This window comes from Arachis hypogaea, chromosome 11 (assembly GCF_003086295.3).
Source record: "Arachis hypogaea cultivar Tifrunner chromosome 11, arahy.Tifrunner.gnm2.J5K5, whole genome shotgun sequence".
In the NCBI taxonomy this organism is placed as follows: Eukaryota; Viridiplantae; Streptophyta; class Magnoliopsida; order Fabales; family Fabaceae; genus Arachis; species Arachis hypogaea.
In genome coordinates, this window is record NC_092046.1 from 6,280,331 (window position 1) to 6,289,665 (window position 9,335).

Consider the following 9,335-nt stretch of genomic DNA (forward strand, 5'->3'; position numbering starts at 1 on the left):
TTTGATTAATTTAAAAGGATATTTTTGTCTAATCAAATAAAGGAAGGATGTTTAAGTCTTTTTATAAAATTAAATAAATAAATATTTTTTATTTTTATTTAATTAAAAGGGTGTTTTAGTAAAGGTGGTGATATATTATATATTTAAAAAAAATTAAATGCTGACGTGAAAAATAAATTCCACATGTCTTATTGTTATTTGTCTATATTTTAAATGTATCGGTACGTATGAATTTATCATCGTACCGTAGCAAACACCTTTTCATTTTTATATCAACAATGCTAGGAAATTAAGAGGGTACCAGCAAAAAATCAACTAAATATCTCTAGGTAAATCTAAAACTTTTACGTGGATGGTGTTTATGTTAGGCATTAAGATATTTCTTCTACTAAATATCAGAATGTTTCTTTTTCATACTAAATAGATGTTCTTTTATATATTTTATAAATTTTTTTATATACTAAGAATCAAAATTGTTGAAAGTTCTATGATTCTCGCCCTTATTTCTCCCACGTATCATTCAGAATTTTAATTTAAGGTGAGAAAAAATTAATATCAAATATTATAAATTAAAAATAAATAAAATTAATTAAATATAATTATAATTAATTAAATTATTTACTTTTTGACTGATAACCTCTTGGTTCATATACTTCTCCTTTTTATATTACTTTATTTTGTAACATATGGGATATCACAACTAGATGTTGAAATGTTGAAATGAATCGATTCATATAGTAACTGATGAAGCAATCAAGCATAAAAGTCCATTGTAACACCTCATGTGATTTATTTAAATTAATTAGAGATATTAATTAATTGGACTGATGTCGACAATTAGTAAAGTTATTGCCATATCGTTATATATATACACTTTACTCGTAAACAAATATTAGTAACGAATTTACAATTATTTCTCACTTTGCATTCCAATAGTAAGCAAGAAAGGGATAATATTAATGGAAGGTAGCTAGGTTAGAATTTGCATGCTTCTTAGATAATTTAGAGAAACTCTTGTTGAATAGATTAGAATTTTCATAGAACTTTCCACAAAAGCAGCAGTTAAGAGTGCTATAAAGAAACTTTTGGATATTTCGATCAAATGCATAATGGACTAAAACACAACTAGCATAATATAATGAATTTATACTAGTATTAAGATATCCTTTAAAATTTGTATAGAATTTTCGCTAAACCTTATATAACTTCTATGCAATCAATTCCTTTAGTAAAAATTTAATTTAGGGTTAAATATTTTATAACAAAGTTCGTCAATTTTTATAAGTTATAGGGTCAAAACATATTTAGATCATAAAGTGTACAAAGAACACTAATAAACATTTGGACAGTAGCATCGGTATTGAACATAATTGAATAATTATATCTTATTAAAAGGGCTTGGGTCAATTTTACTTAAAGGGAATTGGTGTGTGATGAAGATATGATTAAAGTATTGATATGGGATGATGTGGCACTAATGCCGATTAATATATAAGTAGGTAGCAAGTGTGTGATAAAGAGATGATTAAAGTATAGATAATTTAACTTCTTATCCGTCCGTTTATAATAATATATGATTAAATAGAATATATTGACAAAAAACAAGGTGACATCTCTTCATCACTTCATATTTAAATTCTTATAATTAAATAGCTTGATCTAGTAATTTATGTTTCTTTGTTTTTTGATTTTTATTTTTTATTGGCTTTCAAATTAGTTATGTTATTATTGGCACTCAACATAAAATTGCCAATAAAGTATTTTGCTGTCTTTGATTTTACTTACGGGAAGTGCTAGATAAACAACAACTATCTTAAACAACATAAATAATCACTAATCAAATAAAAATACACTACATTTTAATTTAATGTTACTAATTAAATTTAAGATTAATTTACTCTTTTAATCCTATTAATTCATATTGTTCACACATTGTTCAAAAATATTGTTGGTATCACCTATACTTTTCCTTTACTTAAAAAATATATATATATATATCTTTTTATTTTCAGCTCTATGTTGCATATTTTGAATTACCACAATGCATTAACATCACCAAACATGTTTTAGCATCAAGTTTGACCAATTATTTTAATTTTCTCCTTATAACACCATTTTGTATTATGCAGGCATTGCATTGGAAAATGTCAATAATTAGTTAATTACGAGCTACATATATGATGCTTGATGTTCAAGGTTTAGTTAATTATTTGTTAGAACAAAAGCTTCTACCTCAATTCTATCCTTAACTATAGTGACTGGCATTCTGGCAACACTAAAATTTAATAATATATATATATATATATATATATATATATGATTGAGTAGTGTTAGGAGGCCAGCAATTTTTATGATTTGTAGTCATCAAGTAGCTATTAATGATATTTTTAATGGTGCCAGATTTTATCCATTGATATAAAAGACTGAAGAATGCTAGGAGGTCAGCAATTTTTATGATTTGTAGCCATCAAATAACTATCAATGATATTTTTAATAGTGTCAGATTTTATCCAATGATATAAAATTACTCATTTTTTTTTGCTGACCGGTTACATGCTGACCAGAATTTAATAAAATTATTGGTTCTTTAGACTTTACATGCTGACTTATTAATACAACGTTTGAAATAAAATTTAATAAAGTTGTTGTGGTTGGTTACGTTGTTGTGGTGGTGTTATTATCATTATTATTTACAAGAAGGTATTAATTCAAGGAAAAGTTTGAATTGGAGAATGGTCAGATGATGTTAAGTGAATGAATGGTGGAAAATAGAGTCACTTACAAGAGCGATGGAAGTAATTAGATTAGTTGTTAGACAGTACCTCCTTATTATTAATTATTGATTATATGCATGCAATGCCATCATAGTCATACACCCGCTAATACACCATCTCCATATATAGAATTTCGTGCATGTAGTAGTCCATTCGTTTATTGTCCCACATAGCCATAGGATAGCCACAATACACGACATGCACTAACCAGTTTCATGAATGCATGACAGAGACAGACGATTAACGCGACGACATACACGCCATCGTACCAATGTACCATGGCACATTTAGGGATATTTTTAAAATTTTTAATAAATTTTAAGAATAAAAAGTATTCTTTATACCTTATATATATACATACATGGCATGCATGGTTATAAATACAGATATTGGATCTTTGTTTGCGGGCTCCGCTCGTAACAAAACACAATGGAAGAGGGAAACAACGCAAACTCAACACCAGTCTCCGTGAGGTGCCCGTAACACTGCACCTGCATTTACTTCATATGTTCCTTAGCTTCCATGTCTAAAACATTTTCATCTTAATGTTATATCAATATAAAAATACTATATGTACCAAAAATCAGTCATTAAATTAATTTGTATATAATTTAGTTTTAATATATATTTTATATTTTAATATATATTTTTTTATATAAATGACTAATCTAGTAATTGATTTTTTATGTATATCCATTATGATTATAAAAATATAGAAAAAAAATTGTAATTTGCTCTTTTTATTTTGAGATTAAAATTTTTCTGTTAAGTGTAAAATGAGTTTTAATTTAACATTTTAATTCATAATTCGAATGTTTGTGCTATCAAAAAAATTGTTTGATTAAAATATACTCTAAAGGTATATCTTTAAAAAGATTATTAAAAATATAACTTTTTTTTGTATTTTGAATATAATTCTTATTAATAAAAAAATAAATTTAATGTATGACAATATATATTTTTTTACGTAAATATGTTTTTAACTCTGGAAAAATAAATTAAATGACATTAATTTAATCCTGGCACTTCAAAATCAATTCCATTATGCTTTGCCAAGCAACTAGAGAATTTCACAACAGTATAAAAGAGAAAAGAAAAGAGAACAATTAATTAAGGTATAAATTTTGCCTTTCTTTTGTGATAGAGAATTAATTTCAATAGCTAAACTTTGTTGATGTCTTTGTTATACAAGATTGGTTGTAAAATAATGTTGAGATCAAAATTGAACGTTGAATTAACTAATACTCGCTCCAATTTCTTTCTCCAATTTATTAAATACTAAATTAAATAGGTTGTGTATGTGAAGGAGGAAGGGATAAAATGGTGGTATTGGATAGATTATAGTGGAAATAATCATGTATGTAAATGACTAAATGACAATTATGGGATATGGCATGGTGATATGGAATGAAAGGGTGGATAAAATGTATCAAAGTTTATGAAATTATACGGTCAAAGTACGATGGCAAATAATCAAATTAGGTTATTCTAGTGATTAGTCTGTTTAAATAAGTGTTTAGAGTCGAAGGATACTATAAGAAAAAAAAAAAAAAAAGTAGGATGGCAAATAGTATCCACCTTGAAATAGAAAAGGATAAAGGTGACAAAGAACAAGTGGAGCCCAATAGATAAAGATAATAGAATAAAAAATAAAATAAAAAATAACATTTACCAATTAAACAAGCTACAAAGTAGAAACTCGTTTTTTGGTAACCCAATTATTGGGCACTCAACAAAATTTTTATTCTTCCTTCATTAGTCCCTTCACATAAAAATTTCCTTAAATAAATTAAAAAAAACTAATATTTCAAAAAGTAAATTAACACATAGTTAAATACTAAAATAAATTTTTTAAGGAGAAAAAATTGGATGGACTTTGCTAAAAATCTAAAATCGAGTGGACTCTGTTTATTTATATTTTTTCCTTTTTAACATTTGTGACACACACTGACACACATATATACTATATTATTTTAGTAGTAAAATTTTTATAGCTAGTAGAAAAAATTTTAATAAAAGTAATTTAAGTTAATTTAATTAATTTTAAAATTAAGAAATTACATTAATAATTAATTATTTTATATTATTTAAGATATATTAAATTATAATTTAAAATTAAATTCTATTCAAATTAAACTAATAAATACTATAAAAGTTAAAATTTTATGCTTTGAATTAGATCTTCTATTTAATTGAAATTTTTTTAAAAGTTAGAATCTTATAGTTGTATTTAATTTAAACATAGCTTCTTAATGTAAAAATAGATTTTTAGTTTTTCAAAAACAATTTTTTAGTTATTCATTTCTTAATTTTAATTATTTTATTATTTTACAAAACCAAATAAATTGACAATTTTAAATCATAAAATTGTTAATTTTAATTGATATTTTGATTTCATATTTAGTTTTAATATTATATTAATTTTAAATTAAATAATGTTTGATTCTGAATAATAATTTTAAAATATAAATTTTATATAATATTAAATAATTAATTATTAATACAATTTACAAACTTTTAAAATAACAAGTTAGATTAAACTAATTTTGTTAAATATAATTTACACTAATCATAAAAGTTTTACCTTGAAACTAATATAAATATGAATTTAATTTTGATGCACTGTAAATATAAAATAGTTTTACATGTGTATTTAATTATATAATACTACATCAGAAAACGAATGTGATTGCATGATCATGTAAAATATTTTACACTACCAGTACATCAAAATTAAACATTATAAATATATATTAAAAACTAATATCACAAATATAAAAAAAACATAATCAAATGAGGATTTTCCCTCCTAAAAAAAAGTTAATGATGTTTTAATTTAGGGTAAATCACAAAAAAACACCTGAATAATTTTGTCAAAGACAAAATGTATTCGAATTTTGTTATCCATAAAATATGTATTCTCAAAAAATACTTTAGAAACTGAATTTTGATGCAATTTTTTTGTAAATATGATTAGAAAAATTAGATATTTTTATTCTTAAAATTTAATAATTTTTCGCTAAATATATATTTTATGATTTTTTTTTGTCAACAACCAATACTACTTTTAAAAAATGAAAAAAGGATAGAGATAAAATTTTTATTCGGGTTTTTGTGTGTACTTTTTAAATAGTTATATTATGTAAATATTCGTATCTAATTTTAGATCAAATGCATAAACAATTTGTCAAATACAAAAATCATCTATCACTTGCAAAAAAATGATATTTACTTTTATCATATTCTTAAATTATTTGTTAAAATGTTTGTCCATAACAAAATTTGAATACATTTTTGTCAGCAACAAAATTATTCAAGTGCATTTTTTGCTTTAATTTATTTTGAAAAATATTAATTTTCTTAATTTATTTAAGAAGAATTTCCTCCCTTCAGAGTTCACAACTTCACATAGCTAACATAGTGCGTGAGATTCATAACTGCAGCGGCGATGTGAGTGAAAGCGAGACCGATAACAGCGTCTACGATTGTCTCATAAATTTGGTGTTATCAGCACTTGCGATGATTCATGGAGACTTAACCGCTACTAATAATCTCTTTCAAGAACACAAGCCAGCCATCTTTATTTATTTGGTGGCTCAAATTTGTCACGAGATTGCAAAGAAGGCTCCCAGACCCAACCCCCTAACTACTATTCTGTTCCACGGTTCGGGTTTCATTGCTTTTGAAGCACTCTTGTGGATCTTCGTCGCTGGTCAATTTCTAGGGTTCTTCATCATCAATGTGCCTATACCATTGGTTACATTGCTCTGCTACTATGACTCCATCTATGCACTTGTCACCATGTATTATGGAGATGTGTTTGGCTTCGTGGTACAGCAAGTTGAAGATGGAAATTAAAGGAAATCAGGCAAGCCATCAACCCTTTAATTTGGAGGATTTTTCCTTTTTCGTCCTAATTACACTTTGTAATTCTGTCCATTTATCTTAATCAGCTACTTGTAGTAATTATTAAAAAAAAAAATAAGAAGAAAGAAGGCATAAAGTACAAAAGGAGTTTCATTTTGAATTTGCCCCTTGTTAGTTAAGAATAGCTTTAAGAAAGTTGCTTAAATTTCCTGTTGTTTGCTATTGCCATATATTTGTCTTATACAAAGGATTGAGCCTCCATTTTCTATGTGTATTGGAATTTCTGTCATGTCTTTATATCTTTGAAGCTTGCCACTATCTCCTTTTAACTACAAATACTACAAGAAACTATAGTCTGTGAATTGTGTGAGTGCATTAATCTTGAAAACTGATGTGAAGAAAGCACATATACTCTTCAATTGGATCTTACTTATAAACTCCTTTCCTTCATAATCCTTGTTAAAATCTCTTATTAACAAATAACAGCATGGAGATCAGCTTTTCGACTGCCATATGAAAATTCTATAAAACCTCTGAAGCAAAGCTTATTTTCTTTGTTAGACAAATATGCCAATATTGCTCTGTTCTGTCTCATCCCTTGTGACCATGCTCTTATCTGATTTCAGGTTATAAACATGATAATCTTCTGTGTTTCTGCTAAACTTGAGGGAGATTCCTGCTTTAACTTTACAGTCCAACTTATGCTCCCTTTCTGCTGATAGGACTGTGAAAGTGTAGCATAAAAAGTTGCAGCAAAATCAATTTTGCTCTGGCATTACACTGCAAGTACCTTTGCCGAGTAGAGCTTATGTTGCAGAAAAGAGAAAACAGAAATGAGTTTCAATGGTTGGATGAAGGCCAGCTTATAAAGTTCTGGGTCACCACATCGTTTGCTGTCTAATATCCGTCCTAAAGGATGCATCTTGTTGATTTGATGAAAATGATTTTGAAGAGACTGAGTGTATGTGTGATAATTTTCAATATATTTATTTTCATTTCTTTGTGCTTATATTTGTATGAACTAATAATATTCAAGAATAATGGTTTGCTTGCCTAAACTAGAAAATCCTAAAATGCTTATTATTGAAATGCATGCTTTTCAGTTGATCCTCAATAACATGAGTCACTGTTTTTATCACAGATTCACTCTCTTTCAAAGTACCTCATAGTTTTCCATGCTTCATAAGCCATTAAAGGTATATCTCTCTCTAATTACGAACTCTGTTGTATAATACTTCTAAGAATATGATGTATTGATGGATAAATTTGAGTATTTGATGTGAGTAGTTTCTTTACTTGATAGTTTCTAATTCTATGAGCCTGAAACATGAAGTACCAAATTCTCAGAAACGGATTTTAGCTTATTGGAATGACTGCTTATGAATGCACCAAAAAGCACATGATTGATATCTAGTTTACCAGCATCAAACATGTTTAAGTTAAGCATTAAATTTAACCAATTATTTTTCACTTATCACCATCTTTGTTTCCATTTTGTATGATGCAGGCATTGAACCAATGACCACTCCAACCATGGAGAAATCAGAAATAAAACTTTACATATGTTGGTTGTTCACTTTATATATGTTGTGTTTTATATTCATATCATCTTTCTTACTATATATTCTTTTCAAATTGGATTTTTTCCCAACAAAACTAGACATAAGAGTACAATAAGACTAGACCTAAGTGAAGAGTATGATTAGTGTCAGAATCTTTGCTGATGACAGTTGGCAGTAGGCACTAACTGTTGCTAACAGACATGGTAACTGCCTAAGGGTCAAAAGACTTGTATAGCAAGCCATCCACCTTCTATATATATGTATATCATAAGTGATCTATCTCTTGTTTCGGTAGAATAACACAACCACCACAGCAGCAAAGCCTTATTCTACTAGGTGGGTCAGTTATATGGATCAAATCACGACATTCCACCACCCTGTTGTACCTCATTTGTATATACTCAACCAGCAGACTACATAACTATGCATCTGAAGAACATTGTTATTTAACAAAAGTCAGCTTCTTTTACAAGATATCATGTATCCTCTGCTAGAATGTGAGAACTTAAAGTTGACCATAAAGCTTAAGTTAGAATCTTCCTAGAACATATCATAACCAAAAAAGGCCACATTTTAGTGAGCTTTTGGATGAAAATAGACTGAAATGTAATACCTGGAAGTCCCAAGGTACATCAAATATGATAACCATGTCTAGCATAGAACGAAGATCAAAGCATCAAGTAATCAGACAATCAGACAAAGATGGTAAAAATAAGCCATGCTGGGAAAACCAGTATTCTCATTCAACAATGTGTAAACGGCAAACAGTACACCCTAAATAAAGAGAAAACTCACCAAAAACAGAACAATAATAAACATGCAATTTCTTTATTTCTTTTTGACACAACACAACATAGTAATTGAAAATGTAAGGAGGAAGAAGGAATCCATCAAATTTAAATGAATAGACTAGCATTGCATGATGTGTGATATTTAATAATTTTATGTCGTCTGAACCAACCAACCTTATGACCAGCAGCATCAACTTTGACGAGTCCTTTGGCTGTGAATGTCCCTATAGTAACATGCCACTGCTATGAATAACAGAGTTGCATTGGCTGTGACGAACCACGAGAAGTGATCAGCCACGACCCACAAGATGGCTTCGAAAGCAATGAGAGTGGAACAGATC

The 9,335-nt window shown here is 27.6% G+C and overlaps 1 long non-coding RNA gene across 1 annotated transcript; it reads left to right on the forward strand.

The window, feature by feature from the left end:
- Positions 1 to 6,174: 6,174 nt before the first annotated feature.
- Positions 6,175 to 8,637, forward strand: LOC112720058 (uncharacterized). Its single transcript, XR_003162030.3, has 4 exons — positions 6,175 to 6,642; positions 7,268 to 7,602; positions 7,783 to 7,837; positions 8,149 to 8,637. It is a non-coding gene; the product is annotated as an uncharacterized lncRNA (long non-coding RNA).
- The last annotated feature ends 698 nt before the right edge of the window (positions 8,638 to 9,335 follow it).